This window comes from Rutidosis leptorrhynchoides, chromosome 1, assembly GCF_046630445.1.
Source record: "Rutidosis leptorrhynchoides isolate AG116_Rl617_1_P2 chromosome 1, CSIRO_AGI_Rlap_v1, whole genome shotgun sequence".
NCBI lineage: Eukaryota > Viridiplantae > Streptophyta > Magnoliopsida > Asterales > Asteraceae > Rutidosis > Rutidosis leptorrhynchoides.
Genome location: NC_092333.1, coordinates 324,193,895 through 324,207,316, shown reverse-complemented (window position 1 = coordinate 324,207,316; position 13,422 = coordinate 324,193,895).

Genomic DNA, 13,422 nt, shown 5'->3' with positions numbered 1-13,422 from the left:
CACTTAATTATAAGTTTAATCATCTATATTTGTATTTATAATCTACATGTATATAATCATAACCTTCACTATTAATTATTTTTACTTTTTCATAATAATAATAATAATAATAATAATAATAATAATAATAATAATAATAATAATAATAATAATAATAATAATAATAATAATAATAATAATAATAATAATAATAATAATAATATAATAATAATAATAATATAATAATAATAATTATAATAATAATAATAATAATAATAATAACAATAATTAATAGAAATGAATTACTACCTTAAAAGGGTTTAAAAAGGCTTTCAAAAAGATATTTCACTGCTCAGATTCGAACCCTCAACCTCTCGTTAGCCCAACTTACCATTAAACTGTCCCTCTGTTTCATCATTTCTGTTTTAATACCCCACTTATATTTATTTAATCCATATCATTAACAGTTTCGGCCCAACTGCAATTTAGTTGAGTCTCGGCCCAACACAACAACTCATTGTCCTAAATTAAATGACAGCCCAAAAACACAAATCAAGTATTGATTGAAAAGGGTTACGGTGTTAGAGTATAACCATCGAAGGTAATAAGAGTGGAAACAGGAATAATACACCATCTGTTTTGCTTGTCAAATATGTAGTGACCCGAACTTTTCCATGTTTATATATATTAATTGAGATTGATATTTACATGATTAAATGTTTCCAACATGTTAAGCAATCAAACTTGTTAAGACTTGATTAATTGAAATATGTTTCATATAGACAATTGACCACCCAAGTTGACCGGTGATTCACGAACGTTAAAACTTGTAAAAACTATATGATGACATATATATGGATATATATATATATATATATATAGTTAACATGATACTATGATAAGTAAACATATCATTAAGTATATTAACAATGAACTACATATGTAAAAACAAGACTACTAACTTAATGATTTTTAAACGAGACATATATGTAACGATTATCGTTGTAAAGACATTTACTGTATATATATCATATTAAGAGATATTCAAACATGATTATATCATGATAATATAATATTTAAAATCTCATTTGATATTATAAACATTGGGTTAACAGCATTTAACAAGATCGTTAACCTAAAGGTTTCAAAACAACACTTACATGTAACGACTAACGATGACTTAACGACTCAGTTAAAATGTATATACATGTAGTGTTTTAATATGTATTTATACACTTTTGAAAGACTTCAATACACTTATCAAAATACTTCTACTTAACAAAAATGCTTACAATTACATCCTCGTTCAATTTCATCAACAATTCTACTCGTATGCACCCGTATTCGTACTCGTACAATACACAGCTTTTAGATGTATGTACTATTGGTATATACACTCCAATGATCAGCTCTTAGCAGCCCATGTGAGTCACCTAACACATGTGGGAACCATCATTTGGCAACTAGCATGAAATATCTCATAAAATTACAAAAATATGAGTAATCATTCATGACTTATTTACATGAAAACAAAATTACATATCCTTTATATCTAATCCATACACCAACGACCAAAAACACCTACAAACACTTTCATTCTTCAATTTTATTCATCTAATTGATCTCTCTCAAGTTCTATCTTCAAGTTCTAAGTGTTCTTCATATATTCTACAAGTTCTAGTTACATAAAATCAAGAATATTTTCAAGTTTGCTAGCTCACTTCCAATCTTGTAAGGTGATCATCCAACCTCAAGAAATCTTTGTTTCTTACAGTAGGTTATCATTCTAATACAAGGTAATAATCATATTCAAACTTTGGTTCAATTTCTATAACTATAACAATCTTATTTCAAGTGATGATCTTACTTGAACTTGTTTTCGTGTCATGATTCTGCTTCAAGAACTTCGAGCCATCCAAGGATCCGTTGAAGCTAGATCCATTTTTCACTTTTCCAGTAGGTTTATCCAAGGAACTTAAGGTAGTAATGATGTTCATAACATTATTCGATTCATACATATAAAGCTATCTTATTCGAAGGTTTAAACTTGTAATCACTAGAACATAGTTTAGTTAATTCTAAACTTGTTCGCAAACAAAAGTTAATCCTTCTAACTTGACTTTTAAAATCAACTAAACACATGTTCTATATCTATATGATATGCTAAATTAATGATTTAAAACCTGGAAACACGAAAAACACCGTAAAACCGGATTTACGCCGTCGTAGTAACACAGCGGGCTGTTTTGGGTTAGTTAATTAAAAACTATGATAAACTTTGATTTAAAAGTTGTTATTCTGAGAAAATGATTGTTATTATGAACATGAAACTATATTCAAAAATTATGGTTAAACTCAAAGTTGAAGTATGTTTTCTAAAATGGTCATCTAGACGTCGTTCTTTCGACTGAAATGACTACCTTTACAAAAGTGACTTGTAACTTATTTTTCCAACTATAAACCTATACTTTTTCTGTTTAGATTCATAAAATAGAGTTCAATATGAAACCATAGCAATTTGATTCACTCAAAACGGATTTAAAATGAAGAAGTTATGGGTAAAACAAGATTGGATAATTTTTCTCATTTTAGCTACGTGAAAATTGGTAACAAATCTATTCCAACCATAACTTAATCAACTTGTATTGTATATTATGTAATCTTGATATACCATAGACACGTATACAATGTTTCGACCTATCATGTCGACACATCTATATATATTTCGGAACAACCATAGACACTCTATATGTGAATGTTGGAGTTAGCTATACAGGGTTGAGGTTGATTCCAAAATATATATAGTTTGAGTTGTGATCAATACTGAGATACGTATACACTGGGTCATGGATTGATCAAGATAATATTTATCGATTTATTTCTGTACATCTAACTGTGGACAACTAGTTTTAGGTTACTAACGAGGACAGCTGACTTAATAAACTTAAAACATCAAAATATATTAAAAGTGTTGTAAATATATTTTGAACATACTTTGATATATATGTATATATTGTTATAGGTTCGTGAATCAACCAGTGGCCAAGTCTTACTTCCCGACGAAGTAAAAAATCTGTGAAAGTGAGTTATAGTCCCACTTTTAAAATCTAATATTTTTGGGATGAGAATACATGCAGGTTTATAAATGATTTACAAAATAGACACAAGTACGTGAAACTACATTCTATGGTTGAATTATCGAAATCGAATATGCCCCTTTTATTAAGTCTGGTAATCTAAGAATTAGGGAACAGACACCCTAATTGACGCGAATCCTAAAGATAGATCTATTGGGTCTAACAAACCCCATCCAAAGTACCGGATGCTTTAGTACTTCGAAATTTATATCATATCCGAAGGGTGTCCCGGAATGATGGGGATATTCTTATATATGCATCTTGTTAATTTCGGTTACCAGGTGTTCACCATATGATTGACTTTTATCTCTATGTATGGGATGTGTATTGAAATATGAAATCTTGTGGTCTATTATTATGATTTGATATATATAGGTTAAACCTATAACTCACCAACATTTTTGTTGACGTTTTAAGCATGTTTATTCTCAGGTGATTATTAAGAGCTTCCGCTGTCGCATACTTAAATAAGGATGAGATTTGGAGTCCATGCTTGTATGATATTATGTAAAAACTGCATTCAAGAAACTTATTTTGTTGTAACATATTTGTATTGTAAATCATTATGTAATGGTCGTGTGTAAATAGGATATTTTAGATTATCATTATTTGATAATCTAAGTAATGCTTTTTAAACCTTTATTGATGAAATAAAGGTTATGGGTTGTTTTAAAATGAATGCAGTCTTTGAAAAACGTCTCATATAGAGGTCAAAACCTCAACGAAATCAATTAATATGGAACGTTTTTAATCAATAAGAACGGGACATTTCAGTTGGTATCCGAGCGTTGGTCTTAGAGAACCAGAATTTTGCATTAGTGTGTCTTATCGAGTTTTTTAGGATGCATTAGTGAGTCTGGACTTCGAATGTGTTTACTTGAAAAATGATTGCTTAACAAATTTTTTTGGAAACTATATATTTTTAACATGTGAATATTATGTGATATATTAATCTCTTAACGCGTTTGATATTATGTGATAGATGTCTACCTCTAGATCAAGTCCCATTGACTCACCTAATAATAATGAAGAGTCAAATGTAAATTGGAATGATTCGTGGACTGATTCACAAGTTCCCGAAGAGGAACCGGAAGAAGAGTCGGAACCGGAAGAAGAATCGGAACCGGAAGAAGAATCAGAACCGGATGAAGAAATAGAACCGGTGGGGAAAATAATAAAACGGTTAAGTAAAAGAAAATCCTCAACCAACCGACCAAGGTTAATTATGGTCAATGGTGTTTCCGCCAAGGAAGCAAAATATTGGGAGGATTACCAATTCTCCGATGAATCGGATTCCGACGAGAATTCCGATGATGTTATAGAAATTACCCCAACTGAATTTAAAAAGGCAAAAGAAAATAATAAGGGAAAGGGCATAAAAATAGAGAAATCTAATTCCAACCCCGATGAACTTTATATGTATCGTCAACCCCCGAAGTCCTTAAGTTGTAACAATGACCCGGGAACCTCTAAACCACCAGGTTTTTCTAAACCAATGTGGATAACGACGGCTCGTATTAGGGGAACATCATATATCCCTAGAAACTTGGCAAAATGAACCAAAACCAAAGAACAAGAAACAAGCGAGTCGGAATAAGATAGTTGTATTCGTGTGGTGTAATATATGTAATATAGTGTGCTTATGCTTTATGATATATGTAAAAATTGCTTGTATTAATAAGTATTTTTTTTTTATGAATCTAACTCTTGTCTATTTTACAGTATAAAAACACAAAATGGATAGACAACCCAATATTTTAAGAGACCTACCCGGAGACATGATTGATGAAATCTTGTCTAGAGTCGGTCAGAATTCTTCGGCACAACTATTTAAGGCCAGATCAGTTTGTAAGACATTCGAAGAACGTTCTAAGAATGCCTTGGTTTATAAAAGGCTTTCGTTCGAAAGATGGGGGATATCACATTGGGAAATCCATAAGTTACGATGTGTTTACTTTGACGCATATATTGCGGGGAACCCAAATGCTATTTTACGCAATGGGTTAAGAAATTATTTTGACTCAATATATCCGAATATTGGACTTCGTGATTTAGAAAAAGCGGCTAACATGCAACATAAAGAAGCATGTTATGCTTACGGATTAGTAATGTTCGCTTCTCACCAAAGTGAGAACAAGAACATCGGGCTACAACTATTAAACAAAACGTTCCCACAAGTGACGGAGTCGGTAATTGGGGTAAGAAATGAGGTTTTTAGATTGTTACGGGACTGTTGGACATTACGTAACCCTCGTCCCTTTGACGACATTACAACACGCTGTCTTATCAACGGCCATAACGGTTATGTTCCACAAGACCAAGGATGGGAAGTAATCCTAGTAAAACCAGAATGCATGACTTGTTTCTGGACGTATGAATTACGTGTCTTTATTGCCTTTGCTGAACGACTTGTGTACTAGCTAGAATTATCTTCACAACCATCTTGTATCAAATTTATTGTGTGCTATATTTCATGTTATATGTAAAATAAGCGGTATTGTAAGTTTGTAAAATATTGTGTAAAAGTTTGAACGCGAAATATTATTATAATCAGTTTTTCATATAGAATTGTAGTAGTTGAATTGTATATTAGCTACTAAGTATGAACTTAACGGGTAGGTACTACCCGAATTTAAACTTATAAAACGCTAATATGAAGAAAAAGCTTTTATAAATGAGTTCATATTATGCTACGAGATACTATTGACTACTCTTAATATTCTGTATGATTAACTTGTTCCATTTGACTATTTTGAAGGAAATGGCACCGACTACTCGACACACCGTGAATATGAATGAAGAGGAATTCCGTACTTTTCTAGCTTCAAACATAGCCGCAGTACAGGCTGCGCTACATACCAACAATAACCTTGGATCTAGCAGTACAGGAAATCGTGTAGGATGCACCTACAAAGAATTCACTGCCTGCAAACCTTTGGAATTTGATGGAACCGAAGGACCGATCGGATTGAAACGGTGGACCGAGAAGGTCGAATCGGTGTTTGCCATAAGTAAGTGTACTGAAGAGGACAAAGTGAAGTACGCTATGCATACCTTCACAGGTTCTGCGTTAACATGGTGGAATACCTATCTAGAGCAAGTGGGACAAGACGATGCTTACGCACTACCGTGGTCAGCATTCAAGCACTTGATGAACAAGAAGTACCGTCCCAGAACTGAGATCAATAAGCTCAAGACAGAACTTAGAGGGTTACGAACCCAAGGATTTGATATTATCACGTATGAAAGACGATTCACAGAATTGTGCCTATTGTGTCCGGGAGCATTCGAAGATGAGGAAGAGAAGATCGACGCGTTTGTGAAAGGATTACCGGAAAGAATCCAAGAAGATATAAGTTCACACGAGCCCGCCTCCATACAACAGGCATGTAGAATGGATCACAAACTAGTGAACCAAATTGAAGAAAGAATTAAAGAACAGACTGCTGAAGAGGCCAATGTGAAGCAAATCAAAAGAAAGTGGGAGGAAAACGGTGATAAGAATCACCAATACAACATCAACAGCAATTACAACAATAATCGCAACAATTATCCCAACAATCGCAACATCAATTGCAACTACAACAAACGGCCCAACAACAACAACAACAACAACAACTACAACAATCATCCCAACAACAATAATAACCGCAACAACAACAACAACAATCAGAAGCAGCTATGCCAAAGGTGTGAAAAGTATCACTCGGGGTTCTGCACCAAATTTTGCAACAAGTGTAAAAGAAATGGTCATAGCGTGGCGAAGTGTGAGGTCTACGGACCAGGGGTTAATAGAACGAAAGGAACAAATGGTGTCGGAATGAGTAATGGCGGAGCAAGTAGTGTCGGAGCAAGTTATGCTAATGTAGTTTGTTATAAATGTGGAAAACCGGGCCACATTATTAGAAATTGCCCGAACCAGGAGAGCACGAATGGACAAGGCTGCGGAAGAGTTTTCAATATTAATGCGGCAGAGGCACAGGAAGACCCAGAGCTTGTTACGGGTACGTTTCTTATTGACAATAAATCTGCTTACGTTTTATTTGATTCGGGTGCGGATAGAAGCTATATGAGTAGAGATTTTTGTGCTAAATTAAGTTGTCCATTGACGCCTTTGGATAGTAAATTTTTACTCGAATTAGCAAATGGTAAATTAATTTCAGCAGATAATATATGTCGGAATCGAGAAATTAAACTGGTTAGCGAAACATTTAAGATTGATTTGATACCAGTAGAGTTCGGGAGTTTTGATGTGATAATTGGTATGGACTGGTTGAAAGAAGTGAAAGCAGAGATCGTTTGTTACAAAAATGCAATTCGCATTATACGAGAAAAAGGAAAACCCATAATGGTGTACGGAGAAAAGGGCAACACGAAGCTACATCTTATTAGTAATTTGAAGGTACAAAAAATAATAAGAAAAGGTTGCTATGCTGTTCTAGCACACGTCGAGAAAGTACAAACTGAAGAAAAGAGCATCAATGATGTTCCCATTGCAAAAGAATTTCCCGATGTATTTCCGAAAGAATTACCGGGATTACCCCCACATCGATCCGTTGAATTTCAAATAGATCTTGTACCAGGAGCTGCACCAATAGCTCGTGCTCCTTACAGACTCGCACCCAGCGAGATGAAAGAACTGCAAAGCCAATTACAAGAACTTTTAGAGCGTGGTTTCATTCGACCAAGCACATCACCATGGGGAGCTCCTGTTTTGTTTGTCAAGAAGAAAGATGGTACATTCAGGTTGTGTATCGACTACCGAGAGTTGAACAAACTTACCATCAAGAACCGCTACCCACTACCGAGAATCGACGACTTATTTGATCAACTACAAGGCTCGTCTGTTTATTCAAAGATTGACTTACGTTCCGGGTATCATCAAATGCGGGTGAAAGAAGATGATATTCCAAAGACTGCTTTCAGAACACGTTACGGTCATTACGAGTTTATGGTCATGCCGTTTGGTTTAACTAATGCACCAGCTGTGTTCATGGACCTTATGAACCGAGTGTGTGGACTATACCTTGACAAGTTTGTCATTGTTTTCATTGATGACATACTTATTTACTCAAAGAATGACCAAGAACACGGTGAACATTTGAGAAAGGTGTTAGAAGTATTGAGGAAGGAAGAATTGTACGCTAAGTTTTCAAAGTGTGCATTTTGGTTGGAAGAAGTTCAATTCCTCGGTCACATAGTGAACAAAGAAGGTATTAAGGTGGATCTGGCAAAGATAGAAACTGTTGAAAAGTGGGAAACCCCGAAACACATACGCCAGTTTTTAGGACTAGCTGGTTACTACAGAAGGTTCATCCAAGACTTTTCCAGAATAGCAAAACCCTTGACTGCATTAACGCATAAAGGGAAGAAATTTGAATGGAATGATGAACAAGAGAAAGCATTTCAATTATTGAAGAAAAAGCTAACTACGGCACCTATATTGTCATTGCCTGAAGGGAATGATGATTTTGTGATTTATTGTGATGCATCAAAGCAAGGTCTCGGTTGTGTATTAATGCAACGAACGAAGGTGATTGCTTATGCGTCTAGACAATTGAAGATTCACGAACAAAATTATACGACGCATGATTTGGAATTAGGCGCGGTTGTTTTTGAATTAAAGACTTGGAGGCACTACTTATATGGGATCAAAAGTATTATATATACCGACCACAAAAGTCTTCAACACATATTTAATCAGAAACAACTGAATATGAGGCAGCGTAGGTGGATTGAATTATTGAATGATTATGACTTTGAGATTCGTTACCACCCGGGGAAGGCAAATGTGGTAGCCGATGCCTTGAGCAGAAAGGACAGAGAACCCATTCGAGTAAAATCTATGAATATAATGATTCATAATAACCTTACTACTCAAATAAAGGAGGCGCAACAAGGAGTTTTAAAAAAGGGAAATTTAAAGGATGAAATACCCAAAGGATCGGAGAAGCATCTTAATATTCGGGAAGACGGAACCCGGTATAGGGCTGAAAGGATTTGGGTACCAAAATTTGGAGATATGAGAGAAATGGTACTTAGAGAAGCTCATAAAACCAGATACTCAATACATCCTGGAACGGGGAAGATGTACAAGGATCTCAAGAAACATTTTTGGTGGCCGGGTATGAAAGTCGATGTTGCTAAATACGTAGGAGAATGTTTGACGTGTTCTAAGGTCAAAGCTGAGTATCAGAAACTATCAGGTCTACTTCAACAACCCGAAATCCCGGAATGGAAATGGGAAAACATTACCATGGATTTCATCACTAAATTGCCAGGGACTGCAAGTGGTTTTGATACTATTTGGGTAATAGTTGATCGTCTCACCAAATCAGCACACTTCCTGCCAATAAGAGAAGATGACAAGATGGAGAAGTTAGCACGACTGTATTTGAAGGAATTCGTCTCCAGACATGGAATACCAATCTCTATTATCTCTGATAGGGATGGCAGATTTATTTCAAGATTCTGGCAGACATTACAGCAAGCATTAGGAACTCGTCTAGACATGATAACTGCCTATCATCCACAAACTGATGGGCAGAGCGAAAGTACGATACAAATGCTTGAAGACATGCTATGAGCATGTGTTATTGATTTCGGAAACAGTTGGGATCGACATCTACCGTTAGCAGAATTTTCCTACAACAACAGCTACCATTCAAGCATTGAGATGGCGCCGTTTGAAGCACTTTATGGTAGAAAGTGCAGGTCTCCGATTTATTGGAGTGAAGTGGGGGATAGACAGATTACGGGTCCGGAGATTATACAAGAAACTACCGAGAAGATCATCCAAATTCAACAACGGTTGAAAACCGCCCAAAGTCGACAAAAGAGCTACGCTGACATTAAAAGAAAAGATATAGAATTTGAAATTGGAGAGATGGTCATGCTTAAAGTTGCACCTTGGAAAGGCGTTGTTCGATTTGGTAAACGAGGGAAATTAAATCCAAGGTATATTGGACCATTCAAGATTATTGATCGTGTCGGACCAGTAGCTTACCGACTTGAGTTACCTCAACAACTCGCGGCTGTACATAACACTTTCCACGTCTCAAATTTGAAGAAATTTTTTGCTAAAGAAGATCTCACTATTCCGTTAGATGAAATCCAAATCAACGAAAAACTTCAATTCATTGAAGAACCCGTCGAAATAATGGATCGTGAGGTTAAAAGACTTAAGCAAAACAAGATACCAATTGTTAAGGTTCGATGGAATGCTCGTAGAGGACCCGAGTTCACCTGGGAGCGTGAAGATCAGATGAAGAAGAAATACCCGCATCTATTTCCAGAAGATTCGTCAACACCTTCAACAGCTTAAAATTTCGGGACGAAATTTATTTAATGGGTAGGTACTGTAGTGACCCGAACTTTTCCATGTTTATATATATTAATTGAGATTGATATTTACATGATTAAATGTTTCCAACATGTTAAGCAATCAAACTTGGTAAGACTTGATTAATTGAAATATGTTTCATATAGACAATTGACCACCCAAGTTGACCGGTGATTCACGAACGTTAAAACTTGTAAAAACTATATGATGACATATATATGGATATATATATATAGTTAACATGATACTATGATAAGTAAACATATCATTAAGTATATTAACAATGAACTACATATGTAAAAACAAGACTACTAACTTAATGATTTTTAAACGAGACATATATGTAACGATTATCGTTGTAAAGACATTTAATGTATATATATCATATTAAGAGATATTCAAACATGATAATATCATGATAATATAATAATTTAAAATCTCATTTGATATTATAAACATTGGGTTAACAGCATTTAACTAGATCGTTAACCTAAAGGTTTCAAAACAACACTTACATGTAACGACTAACGATGACTTAACGACTCAGTTAAAATGTATATACATGTAGTGTTTTAATATGTATTTATACACTTTTGAAAGACTTAAATACACTTATCAAAATACTTCTACTTAACAAAAATGCTTACAATTACATCCTCGTTCAGTTTCATCAACAATTCTACTCGTATGCACCCGTATTCGTATTCGTACAATACACAGCTTTTAGATGTATGTACTATTGGTATATACACTCCAATGATCAGCTCTTAGCAGCCCATGTGAGTCACCTAACACATGTGGGAACCATCATTTGGCAACTAGCATGAAATATCTCATAAAATTACAAAAATATGAGTAATCATTCATGACTTATTTACATGAAAACAAAATTACATATCCTTTATATCTAATCCATACACCAACGACCAAAAACACCTAAAAACACTTTCATTCTTCAATTTTCTTCATCTAATTGATCTCTCTCAAGTTCTATCTTCAAGTTCTAAGTGTTCTTCATATATTCTACAAGTTCTAGTTACATAAAATCAAGAATACTTTCAAGTTTGCTAGCTCACTTCCAATCTTGTAAGGTGATCATCCAACCTAAAGAAATCTTTGTTTCTTACAGTAGGTTATCATTCTAATACAAGGTAATAATCATATTCAAACTTTGGTTCAATTTCTATAACTATAACAATCTTATTTCAAGTGATGATCTTACTTGAACTTGTTTTCGTGTCATGATTCTGCTTCAAGAACTTCGAGCCATCCAAGGATCCGTTGAAGCTAGATCCATTTTTCACTTTTCCAGTAGGTTTATCCAAGGAACTTAAGATAGTAATGATGTTCATAACATTATTCGATTCATACATATAAAGCTATCTTATTCGAAGGTTTAAACTTGTAATCACTAGAACATAGTTTAGTTAATTCTAAACTTGTTCGCAAACAAAAGTTAATCCTTCTAACTTGACTTTTAAAATCAACTAAACACATGTTCTATATCTATATTATATGCTAACTTAATGATTTAAAACCTGGAAACACGAAAAACACCGTAAAACCGGATTTACGCCGTCGTAGTAACACAACGGGCTGTTTTGGGTTAGTTAATTAAAAAATATGATAAACTTTGATTTAAAAGTTGTTATTCTAAGAAAATGATTGTTATTATGAACATGAAACTATATCCAAAAATTATGGTTAAACTCAAAGTGGAAGTATGTTTTCTAAAATGGTCATCTAGACGTCGTTCTTTCGACTAAAATGACTACCTTTACAAAAACGACTTGTAACTTATTTTTCTGACTATAAACCTATACTTTTTCTGTTTAGATTCATAAAATAGAGTTCAATATGAAACCATAGCAATTTGATTCACTCAAAACGGATTTAAAATGAAGAAGTTATGGGTAAAACAAGATTGGATAATTTTTCTCATTTTAGCTACGTGAAAATTGGTAACAAATCTATTCCAACCATAACTTAATCAACTTGTATTGTATATTATGTAATATTGAGATACCATAGACACGTATACAATGTTTCGACCTATCATGTCGACACATCTATATATATTTCGGAACAACCATAGACACTCTATATGTGAATGTTGGAGTTAGCTATACAGGGTTGAGGTTGATTCCAAAATATATATAGTTTGAGTTGTGATCAATACTGAGATACGTATACACTGGGTCGTGAATTGATCAAGATAATATTTATCGATTTATTTCTGTACATCTAACTGTGGACAACTAGTTTTAGGTTACTAACGAGGACAGCTGACTTAATAAACTTAAAACATCAAAATATATTAAAAGTGTTGTAAATATATTTTGAACATACTTTGATATATATGTATATATTGTTATAGGTTCGTGAATCAACCAGTGGCCAAGTCTTACTTCCCGACGAAGTAAAAAATCTGTGAAAGTGAGTTATAGTCCCACTTTTAAAATCTAATATTTTTGGGATGAGAATACATGCAGGTTTATAAATGATTTACAAAATAGACACAAGTACGTGAAACTACATTCTATGGTTGAATTATCGAAATCGAATATGCCCCTTTTTATTAAGTCTGGTAATCTAAGAATTAGGGAACAGACACCCTAATTGACGTGAATCATAAAGATAGATCTATTGTGTCTAACAAACCCCATCCAAAGTACCGGATGCTATAGTACTTCGAAATTTATATCATATCCGAAGGGTGTCCCGGAATGATGGGGATATTCTTATATATGCATCTTGTTAATGTCGGTTACCAGGTGTTCACCATATGAATGACTTTTATCTCTATGTATGGGATGTGTATTGAAATATGAAATCTTGTGGTCTATTATTATGATTTGATATATATAGGTTAAACCTATAACTCACCAACATTTTTGTTGACGTTTTAAGCATGTTTATTCTCAGTTGATTATTAAGAGCTTCCGCTGTCGCATACTTAAATAA